Raw genomic sequence first — 13,094 nt, 5'->3', positions numbered from 1 at the left:
TGAATGTCTAGCCTATTGAAAGTCATGTTGAGTCACGTAACTTCTTCATACCTTCTCTCCAGTTTCCAGCTAACGCCCCGCTCTACCAAATGAGTTATACAGGACCATTTAAACTAGCCTACGCACTAGAAGAATAGTACGTTAAACCCCCAAGACTTATTCACCTTTCAGCAGGACAATAACCTAAAACACAAGGACAAACATACCAAGACGACATTGAATATTCCTGAGTGGCCTAGTTACAGTTTTGATTTAAATCGGCTTGAAAATCTTGAAAAGACTTGAAAAATGGCTGTCTAGCAATGATCAACAACCAACTTGACAGTTTTAAAAAGAATAATGTGCAAATATTGTACAGTCCAGGTGTGCAAATCTCTTAGAGACTTAACCAGAAAGACTCACAGCTGTAATCACTGCCAAAGGTGATTCTAACATGTATTTATTCAGGGGTGTCAATACTTATGTAAGTTATGTCATTATGGGGTATTGTGTGTAGATGCGTGAGAAAGAAAATCTATTAAATCCATTTTGAATTCAGGCTGGAACACCACAAAATGTGGAATAAGTCAAGAGGTATGAATACTTTCTGAAGGCATCCAGCATCCAACTCAGAGTTACATCCAGAATCCAGAATCCACCTGAGTCACATTCCAGTACCGCTATTACACCCAACCCTCCTTCATTAGACAACTGTCCTACAACAGACGCTGTCCCGAGGATAATCACACTGGAACACTATAGACCACCTCATGTCTGTTTAATACTGATATCTCGCTCCCCCTCTCACACACACACACACACGCACACATGTAAAACACACGCACACACAAAGAAAACACACACACTCGCAAAAAACACTCTTGCAAGAAACACATTGAACACACTAAAGGAGAGCAGAGTCCCATAACGTTTACTAAATAAATACAGATGTGGGACGGAGGCTAAGAATTAAGGTTAACAGAGGAGAGAAAGGTTAGATAAATGACATGATTCTGTGGTCTTACTAACTTGGTGGAGTCGGTTCACTTCCTTCTTCCTGGTTCAAGAGAACACTGCCCCGCCACTTCCCTCTCTGCCCCACCACCTCCCTTCTCTGCTTCCTGTAGGAGGGGTCGCTGCAGCTGACGAGTTCCATAAGCCCACCCACACACACACACACACACACCCACACACACACACCCACCCACACACACACACCCACACCCACCCACACACACCCACCCACACACACCCACACACACACACACACCCACACACACACACACACACACACACACACACACCCACACCCACACACACACACCCACCCACACACACCCACACACACACACACACACCCACACACACACACACACACACACACACACACACACACACACACACACACCCACACCCACCCACACCCACACACACACACACACACCCACACCCACACACACACCCACACCCACCCACACCCACACACACACCCACACCCACACACACACCCACACCCACCCACACCCACACACACACACACACCCCCACACCCACCCACACCCACACACACCCCCACCCACACATTGAGACCTGAGTTATTGCAGCCTCTGTTACTGCCTCACTGTCAACCCAGTAGCATGAAGAAGGCCCAGATTCACTAAATAGCAACTTTGGTTAACTTTCTTCATAAGTCTGGCAGTTAAGAAGAAATGTATTCTTAAGAAGGTTTTGTGAATCCAGAAAAGCAAACTAAAGAGAAAGAACAGCAACTTCTTGTGGAATGTTGCAGCTTTTTAGTTCTGAGTTGGTTATATGACTGTTTATCTGTTTCACATCTACTCCCGCTCCCCCGCTTGACTTCACCGGTCTACTAACCACCGGTCCTGGCAACCCATCATTACGCACACCTGGCAACCATCATTACGCACACCTGGCAACCATCATTACGCACACCTGGCAACCCATCATTACGCACACCTGGCAACCATCATTACGCACACCTGGCAACCATCATTACGCACACCTGGACTTCATCACTCCCTGATTACTCCCCTTTATTTAGCGCTCCCTGATTACTCCCCTTTATCTAGCGCTCCCTGATTACTCCCCTTTATCTAGCGCTCCCTGATTACTCCCCTTTATTTAGCGCTCCCTGATTACTCCCCTTTATCTAGCGCTCCCTGATTACTCCCCTTTATCTAGCGCTCCCTGATTACTCCCCTTTATCTAGCGCTCCCTGATTACTCCCCTTTATTTAGCGCTCCCTGAATACTCCCCTTTATCTAGCGCTCCCTGATTACTCCCCTTTATCTAGCGCTCCCTGATTACTCCCCTTTATCTAGCGCTCCCTGATTACTCCTTTATCTAGCGCTCCCTGATTACTCCCCTTTATCTAGCGCTCCCTGATTACTCCCCTTTATCTAGCGCTCCCTGATTACTCCCCTTTATTTAGCGCTCCCTGATTACTCCCCTTTATTTAGCGCTCCCTGATTACTCCCCTTTATCTAGCGCTCCCTGATTACTCCCCTTTATCTAGCGCTCCCTGATTACTCCCCTTTATCTAGCGCTCCCTGATTACTCCCCTTTATCTAGCGCTCCCTGATTACTCCCCTTTATCTAGCGCTCCCTGATTACTCCCCTTTATTTAGCGCTCCCTGATTACTCCCCTTTATCTAGCGCTCCCTGATTACTCCCCTTTATCTAGCGCTCCCTGATTACTCCCCTTTATCTAGCGCTCCCTGATTACTCCTTTATTTAGCGCTCCCTGATTACTCCCCTTTATCTAGCGCTCCCTGATTACTCCCCTTTATTTAGCGCTCCCTGATTACTCCTTTATTTAGCGCTCCCTGATTACTCCCCTTTATCTAGCGCTCCCTGATTACTCCACTTTATCTAGCGCTCCCTGATTACTCCCCTTTATCTAGCGCTCCCTGATTACTCCCCTTTATCTAGCGCTCCCTGATTACTCCCCTTTATCTAGCGCTCCCTGATTACTCCCCTTTATCTAGCGCTCCCTGATTACTCCCCTTTATCTAGCGCTCCCTGATTACTCCCCTTTATCTAGCGCTCCCTGATTACTCCCCTTTATCTAGCGCTCCCTGATTACTCCTTTATTTAGCGCTCCCTGATTACTCCCCTTTATCTAGCGCTCCCTGATTACTCCCCTTTATCTAGCGCTCCCTGATTACTCCCCTTTATCTAGCGCTCCCTGATTACTCCTCTTTATCTAGCGCTCCCTGATTACTCCCCTTTATCTAGCGCTCCCTGATTACTCCCCTTTATTTAGCGCTCCCTGATTACTCCCCTTTATCTAGCGCTCCCTGATTACTCCTTTATCTAGCGCTCCCTGATTACTCCCCTTTATCTAGCGCTCCCTGATTACTCCCCTTTATCTAGCGCTCCCTGATTACTCCCCTTTATTTAGCGCTCCCTGATTACTCCTTTATTTAGCGCTCCCTGATTACTCCCCTTTATCTAGCGCTCCCTGATTACTCCCCTTTATCTAGCGCTCCCTGATTACTCCCCTTTATCTAGCGCTCCCTGATTACTCCTTTATCTAGCGCTCCCTGATTACTCCCCTTTATCTAGCGCTCCCTGATTACTCCCCTTTATTTAGCGCTCCCTGAATACTCCCCTTTATCTAGCGCTCCCTGATTACTCCCCTTTATCTAGCGCTCCCTGATTACTCCCCTTTATCTAGCGCTCCCTGATTACTCCCCTTTATCTAGCGCTCCCTGATTACTCCCCTTTATTTAGCGCTCCCTGATTACTCCCCTTTATTTAGCGCTCCCTGATTACTCCCCTTTATCTAGCGCTCCCTGATTACTCCCCTTTATCTAGCGCTCCCTGATTACTCCCCTTTATCTAGCGCTCCCTGATTACTCCTTTATCTAGCGCTCCCTGATTACTCCCCTTTATCTAGCGCTCCCTGATTACTCCCCTTTATCTAGCGCTCCCTGATTACTCCCCTTTATCTAGCGCTCCCTGATTACTCCCCTTTATCTAGCGCTCCCTGATTACTCCCCTTTATCTAGCGCTCCCTGATTACTCCCCTTTATTTAGCGCTCCCTGATTACTCCCCTTTATCTAGCGCTCCCTGATTACTCCCCTTTATTTAGCGCTCCCTGATTACTCCCCTTTATCTAGCACTCCCTGATTACTCCCCTTTATCTAGCGCTCCCTGATTACTCCCCTTTATCTAGCGCTCCCTGATTACTCCCCTTTATCTAGCGCTCCCTGATTACTCCCCTTTATCTAGCGCTCCCTGATTACTCCCCTTTATCTAGCGCTCCCTGATTACTCCCCTTTATCTAGCGCTCCCTGATTACTCCTTTATTTAGCGCTCCCTGATTACTCCCCTTTATCTAGCGCTCCCTGATTACTCCCCTTTATCTAGCGCTCCCTGATTACTCCCCTTTATCTAGCGCTCCCTGATTACTCCCCTTTATCTAGCGCTCCCTGATTACTCCCCTTTATCTAGCGCTCCCTGATTACTCCTTTATCTAGCGCTCCCTGATTACTCCCCTTTATCTAGCGCTCCCTGATTACTCCCCTTTATCTAGCGCTCCCTGATTACTCCCCTTTATCTAGCGCTCCCTGATTACTCCCCTTTATCTAGCGCTCCCTGATTACTCCCCTTTATCTAGCGCTCCCTGATTACTCCCCTTTATCTAGCGCTCCCTGATTACTCCCCTTTATCTAGCGCTCCCTGATTACTCCCCTTTATCTAGCGCTCCCTGATTACTCCCCTTTATCTAGCGCTCCCTGATTACTCCCCTTTATCTAGCGCTCCCTGATTACTCCCCTTTATCTAGCGCTCCGTTCTATCCCCCATTAGGTAGAACTGTTTTTATGTTTAGATGCTAGTCCTGTTTTTGTATTCACTCCATGTTCGTTCCTATTAAACTCACCGACTGCAAATGCTTCCTGACTCCCTGCGTCTCCGTTACAATCTATTTGTGTTCCTGGTTGACATGTCGTCTCACGGAATTAAAGTGAGGGGGAAATAACCTCTGAATTCTTTGGGCATCTAAAGCTCATTTCCTGCTCGAAAGCTGAGATGAGTGGTAGCAGCACCTCTGGTGGCATGTCTTGTGGGGTATGCATGGGGTGTTCAACATGTCAATACCTCTCACAAATACAAGTAGTGATGAAGTCAATCTCTCCTCTACTTTGAGCCAGGAGAGATTGACATGCATAATGATTTGATTTGATTTGATTTGGTAGGTTGATTGATAACCTGAACCAGGTTGCGGGCACTAGTTACAGTTTGAAGCTTTCTCTTGAGTGGGCAGCTTGATGAAAGCCAGTCAATATTTAAATCATCCAGAAAGTATACCTCTCTGTTGATATCACATATATTATCAAGCATTTCACGTTATCCAGATACTGACTGTTAGCACTTGGTGGTCTATAGCAGCTTCCCACCAGAATGGGCTTTAGGTGAGGCAGATTAACCTGTAGCCATATTACATCAACAGTATTTAACATGAGATCCTCTCTAAGCTTTACAGGAATGTGGTTCTGAATATAGACCACAACACCGCCCCCATTGGCATTTTTGTCTTTTCTGTAAATGTTATAACCTTGTATTGCTACCACTGTATCATCAAAGGTATTATCTAAGTGAGTTTCAGAGATTGTCAGAATATGAATGTCATCTGTTACTAGCAAATTATTGATTTCATGAACCTTGTTTCTTAAGCTACGTATGTTAACGTGGGCTATTTTTAACACTTTTCTGGGATGCTTGATGGTAGACATACTCTGGTTATTTTTATTAGTGCAGGGTGAGCTGCACACAGTGGACTTCCTACTAGGGCACACCACCTCAGTGCTAACAGTATAACTCTGGTTCATAGGCATATGATTACTGCATACAATAGCTGTAGGATCAGCAGAGGCATTCGGGGCAGTAAGAGGGACATAAATTAGGTTACTTACATTGTGTCTTCCAACGCCCCTGGGATAATGTACATTTGCTGAATCATTATGACAACTCAGCGACACAATGGTAGGGATTAAATTAGCTGGACTTGGGTAATTGATAAGTCAGTCAACGCAGCCTTATAATGGTGTGAAAGGATCCAGGATCCCACATGATTTGGGTGGATCCCATCCTCCTTATAATACGAGCTTTGTTTCCAGAAGGTATCAACATTGTCAATAAATGTTTCACCCACAGAGCTGCAATAGTCTTGTAGCCAGTTCGGTACAGTGCCTTGTAAAGTATTCATCCCCCTTGGTGGTTTTCCTATTTTGTTGCATTTAAATTGATTTTTATTTGGATTTCATGTAATGGACAGACACAAAATAGTCCACATTGGTGAAGGGAAATGATAAAAATAACTTGTATAAAAAATTCAAAAAGAATAAATAACGGTAAAGTGGTGCGTGCATATGGATTCACCCCCTTTGCTATGAAGCCCCTAAATAAGATCTGGTGCAACCAATTACCTTCAGAAGTCACATAATTAGTTAAATGAAGTCCACCTGTGTGCAATCTAAGTGTCACATGATCTCAGTATATATACACCTGTTCTGAAAGGCCCCCAGAGTCTACAACGCCACTAAGCAAGGGGCACCACCAAGCAAGCGGCACCATGAAGACCAAGGAGCTCTCCAAACAGGTCAGGGACAAAGTTGTGGAGAAGTACAGATCAGGGTTGGGTTATAAAAACATATCAGAAACCTTGAACATCGCACGGAGCACCATTAAATCCATTATTAAAAAATTGAATGAATATGGCACCACAACAAACCTGCCAAGAGAGGACACCCACCAAAACTCATGGACCAGGCAAGGAGGGCATTAATCAGAGAGGCAACAAAGAGACCAAAGATAACCCTGAAGGAGCTGCAAAGCTCCACAGCGGAGATTGGAGTATCTGTCCATAGGACCATTTTAAGCCGTACACTCCACAGAGCTGGGCTTTATGGATTAGTGGCCAGAAAAAAGCAATTTCTTAAAGAAAAAAATAAGCAAACACGTTTGGTGTTCGCCAAAAGGCATGTAGGAGACTCCCCAAACATATGGAAGAAGGTACTCTGGTCAGATTAGACTAAAATTGAGCTTTTTGGCCATCAAGGAAAACGCTATGACTGGCGCAAACCCAACACCTCATCACCCCGAGAACACCATCCCCACAGTGAAGCATGGTGGTGGCAGCATCATACTGTGGGGATGTTTTTCATCGGCAGGGACTTGGAAACTGGTCAGAATTGAAGGAATGATGGATGGCGCTAAATACAGGGACATTTTTGAGGGTAACCTGTGTAGCACCTCAACCTGTTACTAATACCACCTCAACCAGTAGTTTCTCTCTCACAGACACAGTAGTTTCTCTCTCACAGACACAGTAGTTTCTCTCTTACAGACACAGTAGTTTCTCTTACAGACACAGTAGTTTCTCTCTTACAGACACAGTAGTTTCTCTTACAGACACAGTAGTTTCTCTCTTACAGACACAGTAGTTTCTCTCTTACAGACACAGTAGTTTCTCTTACAGACACAGTAGTGTTTCTCTCTCACAGACACAGTAGTGTTTCTCTCTCACAGACACTAATGTTCACAGAGACTTAATTGACGTTGTTCACTCAAGTCTTTATTGGGGTTAATCACAGCAGCACCATAACAGTCACACAGGACCAGAGACACTACTAATATTATAATATATTAACTCTGTACAGGAAGACAAGACAAGCCTTCCTCAGTAACAACAACAACTCATATAAACCACAGAACAACTGAAATCAATCAATAATTAAACAGAAACATTTGTTCTCCTTCTTCACAGTAAACACAAGGTAGGTCATCTAACCCTAACCTCTGACCCCCGTCTGATCCGTCTTTGTGCCTCAACCTTCCCTCTTAGTAACATTTAACCCTTTAGTCCCGTTGAAGCCTAGAGGAACTCCCTGTTACACTGCACACATCTAAACACACACAACGTTAGTGAAACCCAGGCCACGTCCCAAATGGCAGCCTGTTCCCTATATAGTGCCCTACTTCAGATCAGAGCCCCGTGGGAGCCCTGTGGGAGCCCTAGTGGGAGTACTGTGGGAGCCCTGTGGGAGCCCCGTGGGAGCCCTGTGAGCTCTGTGGGAGCCCTATGAGCTCTGTGGGAGCCCTGTGGGAGCCCTGTGGGAGCCCCGTGGGAGCACTGTGGGAGCCCTGTGGGAGCCCCGTGGGAGCACTGTTGGAGCCCTGTGAGAGCCCTGTGAGAGCCCCGTGGGAGCCCCGTGGGAGCCCTATGAGCCCCGTGGGAGCACTGTGGGAGCCCCGTGGGAGCCCTGTGGGAGCCCCGTGGGAGCCCTGTGGGAGCCCCGTGGGAGCCCTGTGAGAGCCCCGTGGGAGCCCTGTGAGAGCCCCGTGGGAGCCCTATGAGCTCTGTGGGAGCCCCGTGGGAGCCCTATGAGCTCTGTGGGAGCCCTGTGGGAGCCCTATGAGCCCCGTGGGAGCCCTATGAGCCCCGTGGGAGCCCTATGAGCTCTGTGGGAGCCCCGTGGGAGCCCTGTAGGAGCCCCGTGGGAGCCCTATGAGCCCCGTGGGAGCCCTATGAGCCCCGTGGGAGCCCTATGAGCTCTGTGGGAGCCCTGTGGGAGCCCCGTGGGAGCCCTATGAGCCCCGTGGGAGCCCTATGAGCCCTGTGGGAGCCCCGTGGGAGCCCTATGAGCTCTGTGGGAGCCCTGTGGGAGCCCTGTAGGAGCCCTGTGGGAGCCCTGTGGGAGCCCCGTGGGAGCCCTATGAGCCCTGTGGGAGCCCCGTGGGAGCCCTATGAGCTCTGTGGGAGCCCCGTGGGAGCCCTGTAGGAGCCCTGTGGGAGCCCTGTGGGAGCCCCGTGGGAGCCCTATGAGCCCTGTGGGAGCCCCGTGGGAGCCCTATGAGCCCTGTGGGAGCCCTGTGGGAGCCCCGTGGGAGCCCTATGAGAGCCCTGTGGGAGCCCTGTGAGAGCCCCGTGGGAGCCCTATGAGCCCTGTGAGAGCCCCGTGGGAGCCCTGTGAGAGCCCCGTGGGAGCCCTGTGAGAGCCCCGTGGGAGCCCTATGAGCCCCGTGGGAGCCCTGTGGGAGCCCTGTAGGAGCCCTGTGGGAGCCCCGTGGGAGCCCTGTGAGCTTTGTGGGAGCCCCGTGGGAGCCCTGTAGGAGCCCCGTGGGAGCCCTATGAGCCCCGTGGGAGCCCTATGAGCCCCGTGGGAGCCCTATGAGCTCTGTGGTAGCCTCGTAGGAGCCCTGTGGGAGCCCCGTGGGAGCCCCGTGGGAGCCCTGTGGGAGCCCTGTGGGAGCCCAGGTCTAAAGGCGGGTACTATACAGAATAGGTTGCCATTTCAGACACAGCCCTAGCTGACCTAAACACTACTAACCTCAGCGACTATAAAGACACAATCACAAGGTCAAACACGATATATACTGAGTGTACAAAACATTAAGGACACCTGCTCTTTCCATGACAGACTGACCAGGTGAATCCAGGTGAAATCTATGATCCCGTATTGATGTCACCTGTTAAATCCACTTCAGTCATGGGCTGTACTCACTAAAGAACAGCAGCACATTGAATTATTATCAATCTTTACACCAAGATGACAAATAAAAGACAGGAATGATTGACAGACTGACACTCCTCCCTTCAGTAACAGATTCCTCCCTTCAGTAACAGATTCCTCCCTTCAGTAACAGATTCCTCCCTTCAGTAACAGATTCCTCCCTTCAGTAACAGATTCCTCCCTTCAGTAACAGATTCCTCCTTCAGTAACAGATTCTCCCTTCAGTATCAGATTCCTCCCTTCAGTATCAGATTCCTCCCTTCAGTATCAGATTCCTCCCTTCAGTAACAGATTCCTCCCTTCAGTAACAGATTCCTCCCTTCAGTATCAGATTCCTCCCTTCAGTAACAGATTCCTCCCTTCAGTATCAGATTCCTCCCTTCAGTAACAGATTCCTCCCTTCAGTAACAGATTCCTCCCTTCAGTATCAGATTCCTCCCTTCAGTAACAGATTCCTCCCTTCAGTAACAGATTCCTCCCTTCAGTAACAGATTCCTCCCTTCTTTAACATAAATATTCATCCCTTATTCCCCTTCTTCCCTCCCCCATCCCTTATTCCCCTTCCTCCCTCCCCCATCCCTTATTCCCCTTCCTCCCTCCCCATCCCTTATTCCCCTTCCTTCCTCCCTCCCCCATCCCTCCCTCCCTCTCCCATCCCTTATTCCCCTTCCTCCCTCCCCCATCCCCCATCCCTTATTCCCCTTCCTTCCTCCCCCATCCCTTATTCCCCTTCCTCCCTCCCCCTTCCTCCCTCCCTCCCCCATCCCTTATTCCCCTTCCTCCCTCCCCCATCCCCCTTCCTCCCTCCCTCCCCCATCCCTTATTCCCCTTCCTCCCTCCCCCATCCCTTATTCCCCTTCCTTCCTCCCCCATCCCTTATTCCCCTTCCTCCCTCCCCCTTCCTCCCTCCCTCCCCCATCCCTTATTCCCCTTCCTCCCTCCCCCATCCCCCTTCCTCCCTCCCTCCCCCATCCCTTATTCCCCTTCCTTCCTCCCCCATCCCTTATTCCCCTTCCTCCCTTCCTCCCCCATCCCTTATTCCCCTCCCTCCCTCCCCCATCCCCCTTCCCTCCCTCCCCCCATCCCCCTTCCTCCCTCTCTCCCCCATCCCTTATCCCCCCCCCTTCCTCCCTCCCCCATCCCTTATTCCCCTTCCTTCCTCCCTCCCCCATCCCTTATTCCCCTTCCTTCCTCCCCCATCCCTTATTCCCCTTCCTCCCTCCCCCATCCCTTATTCCCCTTCCTCCCTCCCCCATCCCTTATTCCCCTTCCTCCCTCCCTCCCCCCCATCCCTTATTCCCCTTCCTCCCTCCCTCCCCCATCCCTTATTCCCCTTCCTCCCTCCCTCCCCCATCCCTTATTCCCCTTCCTCCCTCCCCCATCCCCCTTCCTCCCTCCCCCATCCCTTATTCCCCTCCCTCCCTCCCCCATCCCTTATTCCCCTTCCTCCCTCCCCCATCCCCCTTCCTCCCTCCCCCATCCCTTATTCCCCTCCCTCCCTCCCCCATCCCTTATTCCCCTTCCTCCCTCCCCCATCCCCCTTCCTCCCTCCCCCATCCCCCTCCCTCCCTCCCCCATCCCTTATTCCCCTTCCTTCTTCACCCCATCCCTTATTCCCCTTCCTCCCTCCCACATCCCTTATTCCCCTTCCTTCCTCCCTCCCCCATCCCCCTCCCTCCCTCCCCCATCCCTTATTCCCCTTCCTTCTTCACCCCATCCCTTATTCCCCTTCCTTCTTCACCCCATCCCTTATTCCCCTTCCTTCTTCACCCCATCCCTTATTCCCCTTCCTCCCTCCCCCATCCCGTATTCCCCTTCCTTCCTCCCTCCCCCATCCCCCTCCCTCCCTCCCTCCCCCATCCCTTATTCCCCTTCCTTCTTCACCCCATCCCTTATTCCCCTTCCTTCCTGCTCCTTCCTTTCTGCTCCTTCCTTCCTTCCTGCTCCTTCCTTCCTTCCTATTTGCTGAGCGGTCTTGTTGCTATGGTAACTAAAGGAATGACAGGAGGAATGTAACGGAAATAAATACAAGTATCTCTGTGTCCATATGGCTGTCTATATGACTGTCTGTCTGTCTGTCTGTCAGTCTATGTATATGACTGTCTGTCTGTCTGTGTGTGTGTGTGTGTGTGTGTGTGTGTGTGTGTGTGTGTGTGTGTGTGTGTGTGTGTGTGTGTGTGTGTGTGTGTGTGTGTGTGTGTGTGTGTGTGTGTGTGTCTGTGTTAGAATTGATTTCAGATTGGTTCCAGGCCTGTGTGTCTGTGTTAGGTTTGATTTCTGATTGGTTCCAGGTCTGTGTGTCTGTGTTAGGTTTGATTTCTGATTGGTTCCAGGTCTGTGTGTCTGTGTTAGGTTTGATTTCAGATTGGTTCCGGGTCTGTGTGTCTGTGTAAGGATTGATTTCAGATTGGTTCCAGGTCTGTGTGTCTGTGTAAGGTTTGATTTCAGATTGGTTCCAGGTTTGTGTGTCTGTGTTAGGATTGATTTCATATTGGTTCCAGGTCTGTGTGTCTGTGTAAGGATTGGTTCCATGTCTGTGTGTCTGTGTTAGGTTGATTTCATATTGGTTCCAGGTCTGTGTGTCTGTGTTAGGTTGATTTCAGATTGGTTCCAGGTCTGTGTGTCTGTGTTAGAATTGATTTCAGATTGGTTCCAGGCCTGTGTGTCTGTGTTAGGTTTGATGTCTGATTGGTTCCGGGTCTGTGTGTCTGTGTAAGGTTTGATTTCAGATTGGTTCCAGGTCTGTGTGTCTGTGTAAGGTTTGATTTCAGATTGGTTCCAGGTCTGTGTGTCTGTGTTAGGATTGATTTCATATTGGTTCCAGGTCTGTGTGTCTGTGTAAGGATTGGTTCCATGTCTGTGTGTCTGTGTTAGGATTGATTTCATATTGGTTCCAGGTCTGTGTGTCTGTGTTAGGTTGATTTCAGATTGGTTCCAGGTCTGTGTGTCTGTGTTAGAATTGATTTCAGATTGGTTCCAGGCCTGTGTGTCTGTGTTAGGTTTGATTTCTGATTGGTTCCAGGTCTGTGTGTCTGTGTTAGGTTTGATTTCTGATTGGTTCCAGGTCTGTGTGTCTGTGTTAGGTTTGATTTCAGATTGGTTCCGGGTCTGTGTGTCTGTGTAAGGATTGATTTCAGATTGGTTCCAGGTCTGTGTGTCTGTGTAAGGTTTGATTTCAGATTGGTTCCAGGTTTGTGTGTCTGTGTTAGGATTGATTTCATATTGGTTCCAGGTCTGTGTGTCTGTGTAAGGATTGGTTCCATGTCTGTGTGTCTGTGTTAGGTTGATTTCATATTGGTTCCAGGTCTGTGTGTCTGTGTTAGGTTGATTTCAGATTGGTTCCAGGTCTGTGTGTCTGTGTTAGAATTGATTTCAGATTGGTTCCAGGCCTGTGTGTCTGTGTTAGGTTTGATTTCTGATTGGTTCCAGGTCTGTGTGTCTGTGTTAGGTTTGATTTCTGATTGGTTCCAGGTCTGTGTGTCTGTGTTAGGTTTGATTTCAGATTGGTTCCGGGTCTGTGTGTCTGTGTAAGGATTGATTTCAGATTGGTTCCAGGTCTGTGTGTCTGTGTA

The 13,094-nt window shown here is 49.2% G+C and overlaps 1 protein-coding gene across 1 annotated transcript in view; it reads right to left on the bottom strand.

Annotated features, from left to right (window-relative positions):
* The window catches only part of LOC311121100 (deoxyribonuclease gamma-like), a 40,146-nt gene extending 38,975 nt beyond the window's left edge, over window positions 1-1,171 (bottom strand). The window contains exon 1 of the mRNA XM_084195629.1: window positions 1,009-1,171. The gene's annotated coding sequence lies outside the window, so the exon portion shown is untranslated. The remainder of the gene's footprint in view (window positions 1-1,008) is intronic.
* Window positions 1,172-13,094: the final 11,923 nt, after the last annotated feature.

This window comes from Coregonus lavaretus (assembly GCF_964263955.1).
Source record: "Coregonus lavaretus genome assembly, contig: HAP1_SCAFFOLD_250, whole genome shotgun sequence".
Taxonomy (NCBI): domain Eukaryota; kingdom Metazoa; phylum Chordata; class Actinopteri; order Salmoniformes; family Salmonidae; genus Coregonus; species Coregonus lavaretus.
Note: the sequence above shows the minus strand (reverse complement) of the source record. Positions and strands in the feature narration are given on the sequence as shown.